Source organism: Dromiciops gliroides, chromosome 4 (genome assembly GCF_019393635.1).
Source record: "Dromiciops gliroides isolate mDroGli1 chromosome 4, mDroGli1.pri, whole genome shotgun sequence".
In the NCBI taxonomy this organism is placed as follows: Eukaryota; Metazoa; Chordata; class Mammalia; order Microbiotheria; family Microbiotheriidae; genus Dromiciops; species Dromiciops gliroides.
Genome location: NC_057864.1, coordinates 320,176,423 through 320,201,046, shown reverse-complemented (window position 1 = coordinate 320,201,046; position 24,624 = coordinate 320,176,423). Strand labels below are relative to the sequence as shown.

General features: G+C 35.7%; 1 pseudogene; it reads left to right on the top strand.

Annotated features, from left to right (window-relative positions):
- LOC122755075 overlaps positions 1 to 22,884 on the top strand; it is a 36,796-nt pseudogene extending 13,912 nt beyond the window's left edge.
- Positions 22,885 to 24,624: the final 1,740 nt, after the last annotated feature.

Genomic DNA, 24,624 nt, shown 5'->3' with positions numbered 1-24,624 from the left:
AACTGCTTTTATAACTTAATTCATAACATTTAAAGAAAAAAAAGTACCTCATATCTATATATTTAGTTCCAAGAAGTTTAAGTCATAAAAGAAAGTAAAGCAACTTTTTTTCATGTCTTTCATTATTTAACTATTTTTCCAGACCTTTCAACTTGTCTCTTCTACTTAAATGTAACCTCCTTGAGGGAAGGGAAAATAATTTATCCTTTGTATACCACACAGGACTTAGTCCTATTTCATCCATGAAAAGACATTTGATCCATGTTTAGGGTTGATTTGAAAACTAAATTCTCAATCAGCTTTAACCCTCCTTGTATCAACAGCTAAAGAGTAAGCAATCGCAGTACATCCCTGAATCCATAAACAGACATCTAAGTATTTGCGTGTGTTTAAAGATTAGGAGAGATGAAATATCATAAAAGCAGGTACACATTTTGGCCTTTCCTCTTAAAGCTCCTACTACAACACATCCTAAACAATTTTAGACTGGTTGGGTAAATAATTTATATATATATATATATATAGGCTTTTGAGGCTCAATATGAAACTTGCTGCAAGTTTTCAAAGATGGTAGGGAAACCTGGGAATTGTTTTCCCTTTAGCAAGTGAGTCACTGAAACATCCCAGCTGTTCATTACCATATGAATTTAGCATAGTTTCAAAATCCCCCAATCATTGTGATCACTGAGTTTTTCCTTTGTTGTGAAGGGAAGTGAGTTGCTATTTTATTTATCTGAAGATTTTACTGTGATAAGCAAAGTGTCAGGAATAATCAGACCAAATGCAGCCCACCATAATAGCATCCAATTATCCATACTGTGAGATTTAAAATTGGATATTAGATCATAAATCTCCCCTACTTAACCCTTCCCTTAATTCATCTCCCAGACTAGTAAATGGAAGAAGCTTCTGGTTTTCTAGATAGAGCCTTTATTGTATATAAGGTGTTGTTGATTAGAAGGATAGGAAAACAGAAATACAGTACAAATCGTCTTAAATCTAGGCTTAGTCTATATTCCTTATAAAAACTCACCAAACCGATTTAGGCCACCTTTGGAGTGAGTCAGACCGTCTGTGCCGCGCCGCCCGGAGTCCCGCCAAGCCCGCAAAAAAGGCTACTCCCGTTCTCTCCACCCCGGAAGTCAAAAAACCCGGCAGGCAGTCTGACATGCGCAGCAGGCGGACTGTACCCGGCAGGCAGTCTGACATGCGCAGCAGGCGGACTGTACCCGGCAGGCAGTCTGACATGCGCAGCAGGCGGACTGTTCATCTCCTCCCCAAAAGGGTGGTCCTTGAAAAACTGGCGTCTTTCAGTTATCCTAACCGACTGTTAAAAACTTTCATATTTTACCACATTTCCCCCCTTTGCTTCCTCAAGAAATGGAATGTTTCCTTGATGGAACAGTAAAAAGAATATAATAACTTCTGCTGACTAATAATATGCGAACAACAATACAGAAAAGGAAGAGAGGAAAGTTTTGTCCAGAGGGGCGATTTTTTTTCTTTCCTCATGAACCGACGCTTTGACATTAGTCTTGCAAAGGGAGAGCCTCTGCAGAGAGTACATGTTACAGATAGTATATAACAGAAAGGAGATAGTAAAAGCTAATAAAGCAAAACAGTTCATATAAAGTCTCTGAGTTCTCTTGTCTTCTTGAAGTGGTAAGATGTCATCAGGAGGAAACTGGATTCTGGTCTGGAAAACTGGATTCTGGACTCTGGTCTGGATTCTGGATTCTGGACTCTGGTCTGGAAAGCTGGATTTCTTCTTTAACTGTTTGAATTGCTGTATTTTTTTTTTTTTTACTAAACCTTAGCATAGCATTTTGCAATCAGTAACACTTTTTACCACCATGTGTCTGGATCAAAGTCAAATTTAGTATGTGTTCATGACACCTGAAAATGTTATGGAAAGGTTATCATACCATATCTCATGGTTCCGAGACAGCCAGTGATTGTGCTAGGCCACAGGTGAATTCAACTGAGTGAGATAAAAAGATAAGTAAGTTCAGTTAAATTAGGTTAAATTAGGAGGGAGAGAGGATGAATACTGGACTGTGCCTAGTAATTGTGCTCTACATAGTCACCATCATAAGCAAACCATGGACTTATGTATACCTGTCTCTCCTTTTGTTGCACATATATTCTCTCCAGGGCCTGCATCAGAGTTCACAGCAAGTTAGTCTCTGAAATGATAAGTTTCCATATTTCTGAAATCTCATTAATTTCACCAAAGACAATATGATGGTAAAAATGTGTGCTATGCTGCATAACTGAGAATATATTAGTGATATATACAATAATTCCAAACCATACCCAGAGTATAATGACATATAAATAATAAACGAATGTAAATAGCTGATTATATTAGACATTGTTACATAATCTTCTTTTAGACATTATTACATAATCTTCTTTTAGCAAGTAGACCACATCATCTTATACATGAATTCTCTAGTATAACAGTAGCAGATACTTAAAGTGGTGATTAATTCATCAAAAAGAAATAAGACTTCAATAAGCAAGATTCAATATTCAATAGCATATACTTAAAATGCCTTTGAAAAGTCACTTAGTTTACAAAATCGGGTTTTTAAAGAAAAGCAAAAGAAACAAAAGTAAAAAAAAAACAAAGCAAAACCAAAAACCAAAAATAAAAGGCAAAAGATTCGCTAAGCACCCTTTTGTGCTCTTAAAGAATTTAAAGGTGTGGTGAATTCCAGGTCTTTTCAGTGCCTTTCAAAAGTCAAAACAAAACAAAAAGCAAAAAGGATTAAAAAAAAAATAGGTATAGGGTAGGGAAAAGGGTGGGAGAAATTGAGGTGGGCCAGAAAACTAGGCCATGTGCTTCAGTGCTTTTGCCTGTGGAAGGAAATGCTTGTTAAATTTTAAGGTATTTAAGCTGCTAGAGTTTGGGGTATGCCACATTGTTTTAACTGGTTCCCCAATTCTCTGCATGCCAAAGTGGCAGGGGTTTCTGAATTGTCATTGATCTTTCTAATGCTGTCATAATGTTCTTTATGGTAGAAAATGTGGAGTTCTCTAGCATCAGTTTTGTCTGTGCCACTGATTTTCAATAAAGGCTGATTTAATTGATGAACCACAACATTCAGCTGATGCTGCTTAGCAAATGCTACAATTGTATCATTTCCTCCCCACTTTCCAAATTTCTTTAATTCATCAACATATTCTTCAAAAGGGGAGTCATTTACTATAAAAGACTCAAACTCTTGTCTATGGTTAATCATATAAGAAGCAGCTTCTTGTCTGTGTCTGAGATGATTTCTACAGTGACCTTCTAGCTGGTCTGCTAAAGCCCTAAAAAGGCAATTTCCGTCTCCTGATACTTTACGAAGACTGAGTCCCAAAGCATTTAACTGATCAGTGGGATTATTAAATGGGAACTGCCTTTTTCCTCTGAACTCCCTTTGCTCTTTAACAGTTGCTATCTTTAGGGTTTTTACCTCTTTAGCGTCTACCTCAGGTCTATCTGAAATCTCTTCACCTATGAATGGTGCAGGCTTTATATGAGAGCAATGAATCCATGAGTCTTTTTCACCAATTTTAATGGCAGTAGGAGTTGTCAATAATACCTGAAAAGGTCCTTCCCAGGCAGGTTGAGTTCCACTGGTTTTCTGAAAATTCTTTACATATATTTTATCTCCTGGGTTGAAGTTATGCAATGAAAAGTCTAATGGTCCTGCCTGGACCACAGCTCCTGCCTCATGGAGTTCACGTAGCCTGGTCTGTAATTCCTGTATATAGGAAGCAACAGAAGTATCACCTCCCACCAGTGATGTATAAACTGGGGAAAAAGTTTTAGCTTGGATAGGAGGGTGACCAAAAAGCATTTCATAAGGAGATATATGAAGTTCTCCTCTTGGTCTACTTCGTAGATAGAATAATGCCAATGGTAGAACATCAGGCCATTTCAAATGGGTTTCAGTACATAATTTGCCAATCATACTCTTAAGCTCTTTATTCATACGTTCGACTTGGCCTGAACTTTGTGGATGGTAGGGCGTGTGGAATTTTGGAGTCACTCCCAAGAAAGAGTAGATTTGGGATAAAATCGAATCAGTGAAATGTGTGCCTTTGTCAGAATCGATGCGGGCTGGTGGGCCAAAACGAGGTACTATCTCTTTAAGAAGAATTTTGGCAACAAAGGCAGCTGTGGCTCGGGGGCTGGGAAAGGCCTCCACCCACCGAGTGAGCTGATCAACTATAACAAGGCAAAATTTATAATGTCCTGCTTTTGGCATAGTAATATAATCAATTTGTAAGTGCTCAAAAGGTGTATATGCTAGAGGACGCCCTCCATAAGCTTTGGCCTTAAAAGCATACTGATTATAAGACTGACATGTGGAGCAGCCCGAGCAGATTCGAGATGCTGTATTAGTCACACCTGGTGCTATCCAGGTTCTCTTAATAGAGTCTACAATGCCTTGTGTACCAAAATGGCCTTTTCTGTGAACAGAGAGGCATACCTGGTGGTAGAATTTCCGGGGAAGAAATGGCTTACCTTCCGGAGACACCCAGATGCCATTGATCTGTTTTGCCTTAAATTTCTTTTTCCACTTTTCTACTTCAGAATTGTCATAGGTTAGGTTGGAAGGAATATCCTCAGAAGGTGAAAGGTTAAATACATGTTCAGGAGCTTCTAATGCAGCTAGCTTGGCTGCAGAATCGGCTCGTGCATTTCCCTTTGAAACAGGATCACTATTCCCTGTGTGGGCAGGGCAATGTACAACGGCTAGGGAAGAAGGCAGTTTTAGGGCATCTAAGAGGTCCTTGATAAGGTCCCCATTGGCAATAGCCTTGCCCGAGGATGTTAGAAAGCCTCGTTGACGCCAAATCATACCAATAAAGTGGCATATGCCAAAGCCATATTTCGAGTCAGTAAAAATGGTGGCACTCTTATCTTTAGCTATATTACAGGCCTGTGTAAGAGCCACAAGTTCAGCAGCCTGTGCACTAAAATGGGAAGGCAGAGAAGCTGCCCAGAGGGTGTCATAATCAGAAACTACAGCAGCTCCAGTAAAACGCGTTCCCTCTCTCATAAATGAGGAACCATCTGTATAGAGGACAAGATCAGGATTTTCTAAAGGTGTATCAAAAAGATCGTCACGGGGTTTTTCAGCCATAGCAACTAAAGAAGCACAGTCGTGCAATGGTTCCCCCGAGAATGGTAAGTTAGGGAGTAGTGTTGCTGGATTAAGAACTGTGCAGCGTTTTAAAGTGATATTCTCATTACCTAACAGGGTTATTTCATACTTAGCCAGCCTTTGATCTGAAAAGGCTTGTGTCCTGTGACGTAGTAAGAGAGCCTCCACTTCGTGAGGGCATTGCACAGTTAGAGGGTTACCTAGGACCAAATCAGAGGCTTTTTCTACCAAAAGCGCTGTGGCCGCCACTGCTCTAAGGCAAGGTGGCGCTCCAGCCGCTACAGGGTCCAGCTGAATTGAATAGTAGGCTATAGGACGTTGGTTAGGCCCCAGTGACTGAGTCAGGACTCCAGAAGCCACCCCCCTTTGTTCATGCACAAAGAGAGTGAAAGGCTTACTATAATCTGGCAGTCCTAGGGCAGGTGCTGATAACAAGGCCCGTTTTAATTCTTTTATGGCTGAGAGATGCTGGGGATCCAACTGTAAACTGTCCGGAACAGAACTTTTTGTAAGAGCTATGAGGGGTTTAGTAATTTCACCAAAAGAGGGTATCCATTGTCTACAGTACCCAGCTGCTCCCAGAATGGCTCTCAACTGCCTCTTAGTAGTGGGGGCAGAGAGTTGTTGAATGGCCTGGACTCTCTTAGAAGAGACAGAGCGAGTTCCAGCAGCCAAAATAAATCCTAAATATTCTACCTGGGGCAAACACCATTGTACCTTTGTCTTGGAAACCTTGTGTCCTCTCTTGTGCAGCTCCAGCAGTAAGTGACGGCTATCTTCCTGACAAATTTCAGCATTAGGAGAGGCCAAAAGTAAGTCATCAACATATTGTACTAGTATGGAGCCCTTAAAGGTAATAGAGGCCAGATCCTGCTGTAAAATTTGGGAAAATAATGTGGGACTGTCTACAAATCCCTGTGGGAGTCTAGTCCAGGTCCACTGTCTATTTTTCCAGGTAAAAGCAAATAAATATTGGAAGTCCTCATGTACTGGTATGGAGAAAAAGGCAGAGCAAAGGTCTACCACTGTGAAACATGTAGATTCATAGGGAATCGATGAAATTATCGTAGCCGGGTTTGGAACTATGGAATGTCTAGGAATAACATAATTATTAATCGCTCTAAGATCTTGCACAAAACGATAAACAGGTTTACCATCTGGCCCAGGCTTGGGTTTTTTAACTGGCAAAATGGGAGTATTGCATGGAGAGTGATGACATGGAATAATAATACCCTGGCTTTTCAAAGCCTCAATTATAGGGGTGATCCCTTCTATTGCTTCCCTAGACAATGGATACTGTGGAATGGAGGGGGGTGGTCCCCCCTTAACTTTAAAGGTAACAGGCATGGCAGACTTAAGGAGCCCCACCTCATTAGGGGATGAGGCCCATAAAGACTCAGGAATGTCAGAGGGGATTTTGGATACCTCCCCTGCTGTTCCTTGAGCTTCTGTAAGTAAAATTGGTAATAAATGAACAGTATCCTCTGGCAATTGTAAGGAGACAGCCCCATCTGGAGCACAAGATATGGTTGCTCTAAGCTTGCAAAGGAGATCACGACCTAATAAATTTACAGGGGCATCAGGCATGAGTAAAAATGAATGTTCCACTGTTAAGGGCCCCATAGATACCATGCGAGGATTCAATTTTGCCACTCTCTGGCTCTTTCCTGAGACTCCCACTACATTCAAAAATCCTACAGGTCTACACCCAGCATCTGGTTTGCTTACTAATACTGATTTAGAGGCTCCTGTGTCTAGCAGACAATCATAATAAGTCTCCCCCACTTTTAAGGTGACATGTGGTTCATTACTCTGGGGAGGTGAATGGACTGGCACAAGTGCATTCAAAAAATCCGGATCTGGGAATATATGGCTTTCATTATCTATGTTCCATTCCTCCCCAAGACACCATCATTCCTGTGTCCTCTTCTGAGGGGGGTCTTGGTTACCATTATTCTGGTACTGCCTTTCTGTATTCCTCCAAAAAGATCTATTTCTATTTTGATTTCGCCTGTAATTAGAATTAGAATTTCTTCTCCAAGTCCTACATTCTCTCAATTCATGCCCCTCCTTACGACAGTAACAACACACCTTAGTGTCCTTGTTCCGGTGTCCACATGGCTGACTAGGAATCGCTGGTGCCAGAATGCTCTGTTTAGGGTGATCTGGATCTTCCTCACGTGAGTCAAAGACATAATTTGCAAGTTCCTTAATTCTATCTACTGAGAGATTTCTCCAGTCTGGACATTGTTTCAGAAAGTATCTGCGTATTTCTGGCAGTGAATTATAAACAAATGTGTTGAGAATGATACAGGAATCTCTTAAATCTACTGGATCCAATCTGGTGTACTGTCTAGCGGCCTCACAAAGTCTATCATAAAATCTGTTTGGTCTTTCATTAGCCTCCTGAGGTAGGCTTAAAAATTTCTGCCAGTTTTCCGGTTTTCTAGAGCAAGATTCCATTCCCTTCAGAAGTGTTTCTCTAGCATCTTTTAATCTTTGGAAATCCCTATCATCATTATAATTCCACTCTGGATCCTTTAGAGGCCATTCCACATCGGCCTTACCTTTCGCAACAAGGGCATTTCCTGCTGAGATAATATCTGTAATCTCAGTTGGGGACAGTAAAGTTTCCAAAAGGCAAGTAACATCAGCCCAACTGGGTTGATATGCATTAAATATAGTCCTTAACTGTGAAATTACAGTGTTTGGATTTTTCTCAAAACTAGGGATGATTGATTTCCATGCGCTCAAGTCACTTGGTCTAAAGGGGCTATATTTTCTGACTTGAATTGGCACTCCCTTCTTACTATGTTCTATAGCTTCCTGCAGAGGGAGTAGTTTCTGCTGATCTGATTCTGAACTTGGATCATCTCTAGTAGAAACAGCCATTTTGAGGTCTCTCTCCATATGTGAGAGTTTCCCCCACATCATAACAATGATAATAACAAAAACAATGATAATAACAAAAACAAAAAAAAAACAACAAAAAAAAATAAAATCCTTAGTCGTATGAACTATGGATGTGGTATTAAAAGGTATTTCAATTGCAGGCATAAAATTTCTACTTATATTAAACGTATTTTCCCAAAGATTCTCACGTATACTATTATACAAAAAACTTTTTGCTGCCTGAATGAGGAAAAAACCAATAATGTTATGAAGGACCATTGAGTAAACTATTCCTCTAAGTCGGGATGTTATGCTGTCCCAATACATTCCGATGAGAAAAATCAAAGGGATGGTAGAATATTCGAGCATCTTGCCCTTTAAACTGGGCTGGCTTTTCTGTTTAAAGCAAGACTTTTAGAGGCTTAAAGTCTTTAAGGGAGATTAGACAAAGGGAAAGTCCGCGGGGGGGGGGGGGGGGGGGGGGGTATTTGGAAAATCCTCCGAATTAGCCGGCTTATGGCCAAACTAGGGAGGGTGGGAGGGTCCTTAAGGTCCCTTCGGGGTCGCCAAACTGTGAGATTTAAAATTGGATATTAGATCATAAATCTCCCCTACTTAACCCTTCCCTTAATTCATCTCCCAGACTAGTAAATGGAAGAAGCTTCTGGTTTTCTAGATAGAGCCTTTATTGTATATAAGGTGTTGTTGATTAGAAGGATAGGAAAACAGAAATACAGTACAAATCGTCTTAAATCTAGGCTTAGTCTATATTCCTTATAAAAACTCACCAAACCGATTTAGGCCACCTTTGGAGTGAGTCAGACCGTCTGTGCCGCGCCGCCCGGAGTCCCGCCAAGCCCGCAAAAAAGGCTACTCCCGTTCTCTCCACCCCGGAAGTCAAAAAACCCGGCAGGCAGTCTGACATGCGCAGCAGGCGGACTGTACCCGGCAGGCAGTCTGACATGCGCAGCAGGCGGACTGTACCCGGCAGGCAGTCTGACATGCGCAGCAGGCGGACTGTTCATCTCCTCCCCAAAAGGGTGGTCCTTGAAAAACTGGCGTCTTTCAGTTATCCTAACCGACTGTTAAAAACTTTCATATTTTACCACAATACTCTTGGTAGGCTGTGCATGCTTATCATTAAAAAAAGCAAAGAAAATTGTAAGTTGCATATCATAACTTGATAAATTACAAATTTTAATAAAATGGGTGTTTAAACTTCAAGCATATAATATAAGCACTATCTTTTTAAGAGTCGGATCAAGTTCAATCCATTTTATGGAACAAAAAGTTGAGAAAAATTTGAAATATTTCATGGACTAAAAGCAAATTCCACAATGAACCGAGCATGTTACACATCTTCTTAACATGTGTCATTAGATCCCAAGAACCTGAAGGATATAAATTTTTTTCTATTTAACATTTAAATGTGCCTTCCATCTTTCTTTACAGCCTGATTTCACATTACCTCCTCTATAATTCAACTAAACTGGCTTCCTCATTCCACCTTATATCTGACATTCTACTTCTTGGCTTTTTCCTTGGCACAGGTGTAACACCTTCTAGATAGAATACACTCCTTCATTACCTGGGCCTTGTGGAATCCCTAGGTTCTTTTGAGGCTCAGCTAAAGTTTTCAGTACTAACAAGATCTTTTTTGATTATCCAATTAACTGGTGCTATATCCTCAAAAATTATTTTGTGTATGTATGTATATGTGTATGTGTGCATGCATGTATGTGTGTAATGTATATATGTGTGTTTTTACATATATACAAATACATTTCTGTGTGCATTTTATAATTCTTTGTCTGAGAACATCTAACTGACCTTACCAATAATATAACATTGAAGATTACAATTAGTGTATTTTATCTTTTATGTTCAATACTTACCATAGTTGTTGGTACAATTCGTGCATGCATGTTGAATTTATTTATTTATTAAGCTCCCTATATATCAGGGCCTTTGCTAAGCAATGGGAAACCAGAAACAGAAGTGACTGTCTCTATATTCAAGAAACTTACAATGGGGAGAGACAACATATGCAGGTGTGCTAATTAAATAGAACAAAGTAAAAATATTAAATTTATTGAATTGAACAGTGAACCTTAAAGCTTTTTACATATTTAGAAATGTTTCAACATGTAATGTATCCTTTTTGTTTTAATGACTTTGTAAACTATAAAGACACATTCTTTAATCTTATTTCGTACAAGTTTTTTTATATAGATTCTTAATTCTTCCTAATTAAACCACATTTTTGAAGCCTAAACTTTGTTATTGCTCATAGCTTTTCAATGATATTTAAATTAAACAAGTTCCTAGTCTATTGAAACATGTTAATCATCTCTTACATTTATTTCATAATCTTTGTTTTATAATGGTCTTGAGTAAAATCATATTTCTGTATTCCATCTCGATCTGGAAATTAATATAATTCTTTAGTAATTTTGCTTCTCATCATATCAATTTATTTATTAGTATGACATTTTCCCAATGGGGACAAAATTTCAATACAACTAGAAATATAAAACACCCCCACAATATTTTGCTGATGGATTGTTTTCATTTTGATGAAGACAACAATGTCCTATAGTCTCCCTTGTACTTAATTTGAAAATCATTTTGATATATAGCCTTAAAAGAAATGTGTGTCATTAGTAAAATATTATTTTTTCATATTTAGTATTCCAGACTTTGTATTGTTTTACCTACAACAATATTTTTTCTTTATATTAATCATTTTTTTCTTATTGTTTAGTTGGTTGGTTCATATGTTTTTTAATTGTTTTTTCTGCTATTCATGCAAATTCAAGAAGCCTATACTAGCATGGAAAAGAATCAGCAACAACTTTTTCCTTCAACCAGATCTCTCAAGATCTTCACACATTTCCTGAGGATTAATTAGGTTGCCTTGAATAGCTTATCAATTTGGGGCATCAGTTTTGCTTAGAATCGCACTTTTTTTCTTAAAGTTTACCTTAACTGCTTCAAAAATACATGTTAAAAAAATTTCTCTTCTGGCCAAAATGAAAAATATATATATTAGTACTTTTTTTCCAGCATCATTTCCATGCCCAGGCTCTACAAATGACTGAGTTTACAATTATGCCAAGATTTAATACAACTATCTTCTATATAAGTAAAAGTATATGTGTATATATAGAAAAAATAATTTTCTATAATTTTGTTTGTAGAGTCATAATTTTGCTCTGTGTTCAGTATTTTATTAGCATGTCTTCCTGGAATCAAATATAGATGGAATTTGATTTTTAAACATGTAGAATAAAGGAGTTCACTTAGATATAGATACATATTAAGATGCACTACATGTACACATATATATGTATTTATACAAATATACACACTGGTATGAATGTGTATACATAAATATGCATGTGTATATGTATACATATGTGTGTGCATGATGATTTCCCAAAGTATCAGCTCATTTATGGTGTATTTTTAAGTTAAAATCCATCTTCTTTTTTCTGACACCTCCCCTCATTGGAAAAACAACAACAACAACAAAGTGTATGTATATATGTGTATACATATATAATATGTATACATATATAATATGTAAAAGTATACACCCATATCATAGGCTATATGGCATCACACAAACCTCTTTCAAAAGTAAATGTGCTCAATTCCCCCCCAAATTATGTGATGAACAATATATAATATAAAATACTTTTAAATGTCCCCAATGTGTTTTTTTAACCTAGTATATTTTCTTTTCTTTGAATTTGTGACAGTGAATCCAATATTTATCATGACTTTAGTTAACAAAATTTAAATTAAGGCTTTACCCCAGTCTAATTTTGGCATTTTCAGCTTTCCCTTTACTTTTGGCCAAAAATCACTTCATTCAAATCAGTAAAATTTGATGGAATCATGTCTGTGATAGGAAGACAATTTTTTAGAGGCTTAGCTTGGTTTTTTTCCCCAAAGTTTCAGCATTCTGGCAGAAAAATTATGATGGCAAACACGTGTTTCAGAAATATCTGCAAGTTAAATGATGTAAGTTGATTTGACACATACTTGTTATGTATAGCTCCTTTTATTTGAAAAGAAAGGATATCTCTGTCTCTTAGTCTTCAATTTCCACTGTAGTTTTAAAGAGTGGTGGTGATCCCTTGTAAAATGCAAGTTGCAAACTCCACTGCAGATGCTATTTTTATAGAAGGAAGTATCCTTCTGTATGATCCTCAAATGAAAAGCTGTCATCCATCTTCTGAATAGGCTTTATCCCTCCTTCAATGGCTAGTTTTTGAAACTGCTGATGACTCGAAGCAATTCTTTATAACTCCCTAAATAAAGACATCAGTCTATCAGCAAAAAACAGTACATGAGCATGAAGGGGCAGCTGTCTCTGGTGAGGGGGTGGGGGAAAGAAGCACTCATCAGCTTAGTTAAAAGCTGCAAAATGTTATTATTGAGCGTGTGTCAATGTGATGTGTCCTTACAGTTTAAAATGCTTCTTCAAGCTTAAGACTTCTCATTTATTATATTCCAAACTCAGCATATAAACCTTTCTACAGGAAAGAATCTTACCATGCCATCAAAGGTAATTAAAGGTGGAGAGAAAACTTCAAAGACCAACTGAGAACTGAATAAAAAAATGATCAGTTCATTTTAAGATGAAAGAAAAGGCAGTGTCTAGGAGAGAAGGTTTTAAAGTGGCCAGAAAAAAAAAAAAGATTATAGTGCCTCCTCAATGCTATATCCATTCCTACCATGACCTACCACTGGACTTATGATCTCACTGGTTTGGGAAATACCATGATGAGAAAACTCCTTCTAGGAATAGCTACCTCTTCTGCAATTTTGAATCTTAAATAGTCTAGAGCACTGATATGTTAAATTACTTGCCTAGAGTTATGGAACCAACGAAATCTTCCTTTCTCTGAGGCCAGCTTTCTAACTGCTATATCACACTGCCTCTTGTAGGGGGAAAGATACAAAAATGCACACAATTTTTTGTGATATTTAATCAAAACAGAAGGTCTGGAAAACTCAACTATGCAATTATCAAATAGGTAGCTCTCTTCTTAGCATACAAGAATGTGCACTTGTATAAAAGGTGGTGATAACAGTTTTGTGCCAAGTCACTCACATTCTCTTCTTTGGTCACTCATTGGACCATTTGTAACATAGTTGATATGTTAGGGTATTGCCTGCTCTGTAGAACATTTGTATCTGGGTCCTGTGTAGAGGATGCAATAACTGTATTTGAGCGAGAGAGAGAGCTGGGCTAACAATCAACAGATATACGTTCTAGTCTTGATTTTGTCACTGTGTGACCTTGGGCAAGTCACTGACTCTCTCTAAGATCCATTACTGACTGGCTACAATAAACTTGTCGGTGGGTATGAGAATTAAGCCTGCAGCATTGTTTCATTAGCACTTTGTTCCAGTATATTTGCTATCTACTGGTTTCTGACTTGACATAGATACCTTATAAACTCAGACATTCTTTATTTCAGGGAATTATTTCCAGCTATACTGACTTAATTGGGCTCATAATCTCCATTGTCCCCTCATGTAACACTTGCCTATGTGACAAAATGGAGGGTGTTAAAAATAAAATTCGTTATTCTCTGTGAATGTGGGGTTCATATGCTAGAAAAGTTGTAAAAGTTAACACTTTTTAAACAACTTTTAAAAAATTACGAGGATAATTTGACACCCAATCACAAACCATTCTCAAAGACAGGGCAAGCCTTTCTAAAACATATGTTTGCCCTTGGGCAATGTGGCTGAACTTTTTTTGTTTTTAGCAGGAGGGGAAGGGCAAGTGAAACCCTGTCCTTTCAGATCAATAATTGTCTGGCTACAGGAGAAATTTAAGGAGAGGAAGTATACAGAAGGGACCTAGGTGTTGATCAACTGAGAAAACCAGAAGCAGAGAATGTTCATTCTCCCAAATTAAACCACATAATTAAAAGGTACAATTAAAAGAACTAACTTCAATTTCCTTGGATTTATTTATCAAGTAATAGAGTTTGGTCCTTCAGGAAAGCTTCTGGACCAGTAATGGACAAGCTTAGGATAGCAGATTTCTAGCTAGAAGAAACTTTAGACTCCATATAAGAAAAATGATACCCAGAGAAGTTAAGTGATTTATCCAATGTCATATAGGTATTAAGCCATAGAGACAAAATATGAACCCCAGTGTCTGAATCCAAAGCCAGAGTTCCTGAGGCAACCATGTGGCATAGCAAGTAGAGCCCTGGAAATTGAATTCATAAGATAATGTTTAAGTCCTGCCTCTATAACATACTAACTGGGTGACCTAGGGCAAGCCAGCTAACCCCTATTTACTTGAGTTTCCTCTTCTATAAATGGGGATAAAAATAGCACCTACCTCCCAGGACTGTTGTAAGGACAAAATCAGATAGTATTTGTAAAGCATTTTTCAAATATCAAAGCACTATATAAACACTAGATATTATTGTTGTTACCATTATAGTTATTATTTCTATTGCACCATGATGTCTCTAGACTGAGAGGGGCAGTTTCCATATATTTAAGTAAAACAAAAAATGTAATCACTTTAAGAACACCTTAAGATCTATAACCTCAAATTCAATTTATCTAGCTTTTGCATTCAATATTTATTCAGATGTCCATAAAGGACTTATTGGTCTCCAGTGGCATATAGAAAGTAACTGAGGTTATAGCCTATGTGAACTGCCAAAGACTATTAGTCACTAAAAGAATGAATGTGAAAGAATATTATAAAATGTTTGATGAACATAGAATTTTCAATGTTGGTATTTTGTGGAGCTAAACTGCCATAGTTTTGTGTGGTAAGATCTAAAGTTTTGAGACCATAGCATTCAAATGCAAATGGAATGGAATTCAAAATAATAAAAATAACATTTTATTATTTATCATTTTATTTAATTGTATTAGTTTATGCTATTTGTTAATAAGAACAACATCATAAGAAGAATATCATTCCATATTGCTCATAATATAAAATTGTTCTAAAAATAAATTAGATAACATAACCTAAGAATAAGAATTCAAGTAAGCCATAAATTAATTCTCAATGGAAGTGAGGGAAGGGGTGAGCAAATGGGTCAGATGAATGTAAATGTGATTTCTATAAAACGTTAAATGTGCTACAAAGCAATTTACAAATATAGAAACCAATGGCAAACTACTAAACTCATCCCTGTGACATATTTGACCATGATCCCCAAAACAAGGCAAGACAAATCAGAGGAAAAGAAATATAGACCAATTTCAATTTGAGTCTCCAATGGGATATAGAAGACCTAAAAGTTAAGGTAATCTTGGAATGTACTCTGGACTATGCCTTTATCACTTTGCTCACTGTTGTCAGACTTCTTCTTAAATACTATGTTGAATTTTCTGTGCCATAGGTTAAGAAGGGCACTTATAAGTGTCAAGAGGAGGGTAACAAATGTCCATGTCATATAAGGACAAGTCGAAGGAACTAGAAATGTTTAACCTTGAGAAGACAAGATTTGGGGTACATAATAACATGCACTGACTAGAAGATGATGGATTAGATTTTTCCAGTTAGTTCCAGTGGGCAGAACTAGGAGCAATGTGTGAAATTGCTAAAAAGAAAATGTAGGCCTTATGCTTTTTATTTTTTTAAAGAAGAAGAAATAAAACCTATAACAATAGGAACCATCCAGAAGTATAATAGGTCTCCTTTAGAAGTGGAAGGTTATACCTCCTTGGAAGTTATGTGCAGATGCTTCCACAAATATTCACATACAGTATTATTTTTGCATATGCATTTGACTAGATGGCTGCTGCTATCACTTCCAACTCTCAAATTCTGTGATTCTGCAATTAAAGTAATTCTCATTTGCCATCTTTGCCAAATTGCAAACTGTTTTAATTAGTATTCCTCTTATTAATTATAATTTAAAGCAATCTGGATTATTAATTTATAATTCTTAAGAAAACAATTCATTCCTTGGACCATTTGTCCATTGAGGAATGCTTCTGTTATATTAATTTATCTAATTTCCTAAATATCTGAGATGACAAAACCTCATAAAATAGGAAAAGATTTTGAGTTTCTCGTTTTTTTCCTCACTTCATCAATTTCATTTGCGACAAATATTTTTATTTAATGCATTAGCATAAGATCATAGATCTGGAAATGAATTCAAGGGCCACCTAGTTCATCCCTCTCATTTTATAGACTAGGAAATTTTTTTTCTCAGGAGATTAAATGATTTGTCATGTCACTTAAGTAATAAGTACCAAAGGTTGAATTTTAGCCCAGGCCTTCTGACTCCACACTTTTTTCTACTATGGTATTCTGTGATCTCTCCTAATCCTGCTTTGATTCAGATTTCCCCCTTGGACATCATTGTGGAAGATATCTCCATTCATTTTCCTCCAATTTATTATAAAAATAGACATTATTTTCATAGAAGTCAAGAACTCCTTTAAATCTTATTGTATGCATGACAAAATGCTGATTTCAATGTGGGTTTTTCATATAACAATAGTTCTCCCATCAGATTTTGTCAAATAAAGAGCACTTTTTTTTTTTTGGCAAAGCAACGAAGGGTTAAGTGACTTGCCCGGGGTCATACAGCTAGTAAGTGTCAAGTGTCTGAGGTTAGATTTGAACTCAGGTACTCCTGAATTCAGGGCCAGTGCTTTATCCACTGCACCACCAAGCGGCCCCCAAGAGCACTTCTTAAGTAGTGTAAGTTTTAGGATTTATCCAAGTCTCGGTTATTGAATTGTTTCAGATTATTGTTTATATAATTGATTGCAATTATATATTTATTTTTAAAGTATCAAATAATTTTAATAAGTGTGCCATAATATAATTTGAAATCTGCAAATATAATTATTTATACATTTTATTTAAAGTAATTTTCCCTGTATTCTAGAACTTTTCTTTCCAAATGAATTTTATTTTGTAAAATTCCACAAAATTAACACAGGATTATTTGCCATAGAAAAAAATGTATAAATTAATTTGGCATAATCATCATTTTTTAGCTTGACAACTAAAACAGAAACAAGCAATATATGTTCATCCATTTTTACAAATCCAGTATTTATTTACTTAAATAAATATAGCATTGTAATTGTATGTTTGTCTTTATTTTGTTTTGGTATGTTGACTTCCAGATATTTGATGAAATCTTTATTTCTTTGGAATGAGATTTTCCTCCCTATAATTTTGGTTTTGTTTTTATTTCTACATAGATATCTTCATGATCTTTGTGGATTTATGTTATATCCATTATTTTATTAAAACTAATTATTTTTTATAAGTTTTATTGCTAGTTATTTAGTTTTCTAAGCAAACCATCATGCTTTTCATATGGCAATGGGAATATTTGGCTTTCCTCTTTGATTATATATGTGTGTATATGCCTTTATTTTATTTAATCTTATCCAATTGCTACTGCTAACATTTCTAGAACTATTTATAATAGTAGTGGGGAGGGAGGCATCCTAGGTTTACAGTTTCATAGGAAATAATTCTAGTGTTTTCCCTATACAATTGATACTAACATATAGTTTTATATAAATACTTTTTGATCATTTTAAAGTCCTTTCTATGTCTCTGATCTTTGAGTTTTACCAAAAATAAAATTTGTAATTTTTCATTTTTCTTCATTATTAGTAAGTCATATGGTTCGGGATGTTACTTTAAAATTTTTGTTATGTTAATTTTCTCATCTTAATGTATCCTTTCATAACCAATAAAAATACAACTTGGTCATAGTGACATATGCATGTATGTATGCATGAATATATGTGTGTACATGAGCATGTGTTTGCATTCACATGTTGTGAATGTGGATATATGTGTAGACTTTTTCACTAGTGATTTTTAATATTTTTTATCTACATATATACTGTAGTAGATAGAGCATCAGACTTTAAGTTGGGATGATACAAATTTGATTCTGGCCTCTGCCAATTGCTCCTGGTTCCCTGAGCAAGTTTGTATTATTCCTCTCTCTCCTGAGTCCCTTTGCCATTTAATTATTTAAACTACATTTAATAAACATTGGTTTGCTTTAAATATCTCTTTTGTGTTCTGGTGATGTTGTATTTATATTTTTTTAGTTATTAATCAATTTATTTTAAAACCTTGCTTTTTGACATATTGTTGAGCATAAAGATTTCAATAATTCTTATCTTTTTCTGATTTTGGATATTCCCTTATACATTTTTATTTTCTAGTCTTAAAAAAAACAGAATATATTTAACATTTCTGCTTTTAAATGTTTATTTAACATTTCTCTGTGTCCTGACACATGGTCTATTTTTTAAGCATACCATATGATGGCTAAGAAATATGTATATTCTTTAATGATTCCATTCAAAGAATCCCATATATATTAGAGTTCTACTGTGTCTACCCATTTGTTTACTAATTTTTTAAACTATTTATTCATTCATTTATTTATGTTTATTCATTTATTTATCTGCTTATTTATTTATTTGTTAATTTGTTAGTCAATTTGTTTGTTTATCTATTTATTTATTAGGATTCTTCCCCAAGTTACAAGTATAAAGATATTTCTACATGGATCTAACAAAAACTTATACTTCAATCTGTATGCAGAGACCGTCAGGTCTTTCTCTATAAATGGATTATATTTTTCATAAGTCCTTCTGATAACATCCTGCTCATCATTTCTTATAACACAATAGAGTTCCATCCCAATCTCACCCCACAATTTTTTCAGCAATTCCCCAATTTCAAATTCAACTTATTTTTTTTTACTCTGTTTTAGGATACCAACCTAGTAGTGGTATTGTTAGGTTAAAGAATATGCATGGTTTTATAGCCCTTTGGTCACAGTTCCAAATTGCTCTATAGAATGTTTGAATCAGTTAACAACTTTACCAAGAATTTATTAATGTCCCATTTTCCCCATATCATCTACAATGTTTGTCATTTTCCTTTGCTGTCCTTTTATCCAATCCAATAGGTATGAGGTTGGACCCAGAATTGTTTTGACCTGAATCTTTCCAATCAATAATGAGTTAGAGCATTTTTTTTTCATGTGGCTATAGGTGGCTTTGATTATTTCATCTGAAAACTTCATGTCTTTTGATTACCTATAAATTGGGGAATGGCTCTCAATTTAACAAAATTGACTCAGTTCTCTATGTGTTTGAGAACTGAGGCCTATCAGACAAACTTGCTTCAAATTTTTTTTTCACAGTTACTATTGCTAACTGTATTACCCTCTATCCTACTCCCTCCCCTTGATATGTATTCTATTTTTTCCATAAAAGTATTTTATTATTTTCCTTTAAAATGTAGAGATAGTTTTCAACATTGGTTTTTGTAAAATTTCTTGTCTTAAATGTTTCTCCCTTCCTTCCCTCCCCAGGAGAGCAAGCAATCTGATATAGGCTATATGTGTACAATTTCAGGGTTTCTAATTTAGTATTTATTTGTGGATTTTTAATTTGTTCCTTTTCTAGCCTTTTTAGTGGCATGCCCAATTCACTGATCTCCTCTTTCTCTTTTTTATTGATCTAAGCATTTAGAGATATAAAATTTCCCCTAAGCACTGCTTTGGCTGCATCCCATAGATTTTGGTATGTTGTCTCATTGTCATTCTCTTGGATGAAGTTACTGATTGTTTCTATGATTTGTTGTTTGACCCACTAATTCTTTAGGATGAAATTATTTAGTTTCCAATTAATTTTCAGTCTACCTTACCATGGCTCTTCATTACATGTAATTTTTACTGCATCATGATCTGAGAAGGATGCATTTATTATTTCTGCCTTTCTATAGTTGACTGTGAGGTTTTTATGCCCTAATACATGGTCAATTTTTGAATATATGCCATTTATCACTGAAAAAAGATATATTCCTTTTATCCCCATTCAATTTTCTCTAGACATCTATCATATCTAACTTTACTAATATCCTATTCACCTCTTTAACTTCTTTCTAATTTATTTTGTGCCTAGAGTTATCTAATTCAGAGAGGGCAAAATTCAGATCCTCCACTATTATAGTTCTGCAGTCAATTGCCTCTCATAACTTATTTAACTTATCTAAGAATTTTGATGCTATACCACTTGGCACATACATGTTTAGTATTGATATTACTTCATTATCTATCATCCCTTCTAGCAAGATGAACTTTGCTTCCTTCTTCCTTATCTCTTTTAATTAGATCTATTTTTGCCTTTGTTTTGTCTAAGGATTGTTACCCCTGCTTTTTTGACTTCAACTGAAGCATGATATATTCTGCTCCAACCTTGTACATTTACTCTGTGTGTATCTCTATGCTTCAAATGTTTCTTGTAAACAGCATATTGTAGGATTCTGTTTTTTAATCCACTCTGATATTTGATTCTGTTTTATGGCAGAGTTCATTCAATTTACCTTCAAAGTTATTATTACTGTCTATTTCCCTCCATTCTATATATGCCCTTTGTCTTCCCCTACTTCTTTCACCCTATTCCTCCTCACCAACGTTTTGCTTCTTACCCCTGCCTCCCTCAATCTGCCCTCCCTTTTCTTTACCCATTTCTCCCATGCTTCTTCTTTCCTTCTATCAGTGCCCCCCTTTCCCCCTTACCCTTTTACTTCCCTAAAGAATAAGCTAAATTTCTTTATCCAAATGGAAGAATATGTTATTCCTTCTTCAAACCAAGTCTGATGAGAATAAAGTTGAAACAATGCTCACCCCTCCCTTCTTTCCCTCTATTGTAACAGGTTTTTTGTACCTCTTCATAGGATATAATTAATCCCATTCCAACTCCTCTTTCCTCTTCTTTCCATAAACTCTTTTCTTTTCACTCTTTAATTTTCTTTATATTATTTTATCGAAGACAATTTATATTTATACCCTATATTTCAACTCCGTCTCTCTGTCCAAATAGAGATACAGTTCTCAAGAGTTACAAGTATTATCTTCCCATGTTGGGATGTAAACAGTTTAACCATATTGAATAACATTTTTTCTCCACTTGTTTACTTTTTTAAACTTCTCTTGAGTCTTGTATGTTAAGATAGAATTTTCTATTCAGTTCTGGTCTTTTCATCAGGAAACCTTCAAATTCCCCTATTTCATTGAATGTCCATCTTTTCCCCTGAAAGAGAAGGATGGGTAATAGATTCTTGGCTGCAATCCAAGCTCTTTTGCCTTCCAGAGTATCAATTTCCATGCCTTGCAATCCTTTAATGTTAAATTTCCAAGGTCCTGAACAATCCTGCCTGTGGCTCCATGACATTTAAATTGCTTCTTTCTGGCTGCTTGGAGTATGTAGGAATATAAACAGTTTAACCTTTTTTTTTTTTTTTTTTGCAGGCAATGGGGGTTAAGTGACTTGCCCAGGGTCACACAGCTAGTAAGTGTCAAGTGTCTGAGGCTGGATTTGAACTCAGGTACTCCTGAATCCAGGGCCTGTGCTTTAACCACTGCACCATCTAGCTGCCCAGTTTAACCTTTTAATATCCCTCATGATTTCTTTTACTGTTCATCTTTTTTATGCTTCTTTAGGGTCTGGTTTTTGAAAGTAAATTTTTGATTCATTTCAGGTCTTTTCTTCAAGAATGCTTAAATGTCCTCTCTTTCATTGAATTCCTATTTTTTCCTCTGAAAGGCTATATTCAGTTTGCTGGGTAGGTGATTCTTGATTGTAATCCCAGTACCTTTGCCCTCTGAAATATCATGTTCCAAGCCCACTGATCCTTTAATGTAGAACCTGCTAGGTCAAAGAGTATGCATGTTTTATAGCCCTTTGGACATGTTTCCAAATTGCTTCACAGAATGTTTGAATCAGTTTACAACTTTACCAAGAGTGTATTAATGTCTCCTTTTCCCCATATCTCTTACAACATTTGTCATTTTCCTCTGCTGTACTAAAGCAATTATTTTCTTGAGAGATTTTTTTGTACCTCCTTTTCCATGTCCATGATTTTTTCTAGCTCTCTTCAGCAATATGTGAATAGAAATGAAGTAGATGTGTTGGGGAACTAATTTTTGGTTGAGTTCTACTAAGTTGTTAGAAGAAATGGGGTGTGGGAAAAGGCATTGGAGTGTAGTACCTAGTGTACAGATAAGAATAATCCTGGAGAGGTAGATTAGATACCAGCTGTAAAGCATTTTAAATACCTAAAGAGGGGAATTTGCATTTGATCTTGGCACCAATAGCAAGCCAGTATAGTTTTTTGAGTTTTTCATCAGTCGACAAGTATTCATCAGGCTCTATGTGATACTACAGGTGTTACAGGTGGGACAGAAGTGGTGAGGGAAATTACCCAGGAAATCAAAGATAGTATACAACTCTGAGACGTCTAAGCTTTATATGATGAGGAATAAGCAGAACACAAGGAAGCAGGATATAAGGAAGAATATGAATAGAGTGGATTTTTGGAGACAGATGATGCTACTCTAGACAGAGAGAAAATAGTAAAAACTATGAAAATTTTAAAAATGACATTAGAAATGAAGATGCTATTTTACAAACCAGAACTTTTGATATTTATATCACATACATCAAATATTATCAGATTCCAAAATTCTGGTTAATTAGCTAAGATTAGTAAAGGCAACTTTTAACAGTAGAAAAAATTTTTGAATACATCAGAGTAAACAATGACCCTTAAAAGTCACCCTCCATTTCCATGATCTCTCATGAATTCAGTTTACCCATGCAGACATGCTGAGATGATGAAAAAATCATTCAGACAGTTTAAGAAGGTAGAATAGAACCTGGTATTCATATGTACCTTCTCATTTTCTTGAAATTTGTAGAAACTGTCATTCTAAGAAAAGAATATGACTATACAAGACATTTTATAATGTAATAATGAGATGATAAATTCTATATTACTTGTCAATTCTAATTAAAAAATACACACATATGAACATGCTTATCAATGAATACAATTTCTGTAATAAAGTGATTCATGTTAATTAAATAAACAACAACAAGAAAAATGTTCCATTACTATCCTATAAAATGTTACGTTAAAAGAAAACAACAACACTGTGTTAAAGCACAGGCAAAACTATTTTCCCTGCCTAAGGAAGCTCATGTTCTATCAAGAGGAGAAAAGATATAAAAATAAACATGTATATACAAGATATATAAAGAGAAAGTGGAAGATAATCTGAAATGTGATCCATTAGACATGCTTGCAAAGAAGAAGGGGAGCATACAAGAAATGGCCTGTTATAGAAGGTAGAATTTAAGATGAATATGGAAAATAGCCAAAGAAGCAAAAATGAAGAGATAAGGACAGAGAGCATTCCAAGTTTAACCAAGCCGAAGTCCATGAGTATTAAAATCTCTTTATTGGTGGACATCATGACAATAGTTGTGTGAGTGATTGGACAGAACTGGGAATAGTGAGAAAGGAAAAATTCAGGATCTTCATGCTCTTCAGTCTCAGCATTCTCTGCAAACATATCAAGCTCTGCAGTTGCCTCAGGTGCTTCAGACTTCCATCTTTAAAAGAAAAGATGAATAATGTCAATCCCTACTTCAAGTTGCTGAAGGGAGAATAAGACTCTAGAAATAAATCAACATTAGAAGAGGTAGCAGTCTTCCTCATGCCCCTATCTCCAGTTTACTATACAGTACAGTATGGTGAATTTTCACCTTTGGTTGACATCTGAGACTATCCGATTCAGGTAAGTTAACTCACTCTCAAAGGGAAAATTCATTCAGTCAGTATTGCCTGGTATATGTTTTCCTGTGTACAATTTCCCTGATTTATGTTTGCTATTAAGTTGAATAAATGGAATTCTTTGATATTTTCCATATGTATGTTCATTGTGGAACTAATATTTGATGATGAAAACTGGGCAAAAGGAACACCCCATTAATAGAGATCAGAAATTTATCTTAAACCTAAAAACTACATGCTGTAAACTAAAACTGTGAAAGGGAGCAAAGAAATATAATTGTAGTCTTCTATGTAGGAAGGTAGAATGTCTGCTCTCCACCTCTTGCTTCCCGCTCTGAGCAGGAAATAGTCTCCTTTGGAGAAGGTTAGGGGAAGAAGTGGTTGGAAATGGATATTAGGCAACACAATACGTATATGTGGGGGACAGTCTCATTACAATGGCAGAGGAGTAGCCAGTAAAATGGCGGAGTAGGAAGATGGGATATATTTTGCTAAAACCAACAAGGCCAGTATCACTAAATCTCAGAAGATGTAGATGGAGTTAAATTTAAGCACTCTATAAAGAAAGGGACACTTTATGAGGCACTTTAAATACCACAACACAGGGGTTTATATGTAAGCTGATGGATTTGATTAGATAGGAAGGTGACATGGTCAGAACAAACACAGAAAAAAACTTTTAGTAGTTAAGAGGGAAATGAACTAGAGTGGGAAAAGATTTGGGGAAAGGAGACCAACCAGGAGGCTATAGCAACTCTCTAGGCATGAAGTGATGAAGATATATACCAGGATGTTGACTACATGAGAAGGGAAAAGGTGACATAGAATAAATGTTGAAAAGGTAGAAATGACAACAAAATGGAAATCTGTAGTGATTAAGAATGAGGTTTTGGGGCAGCTACACGGTGCAGTGGA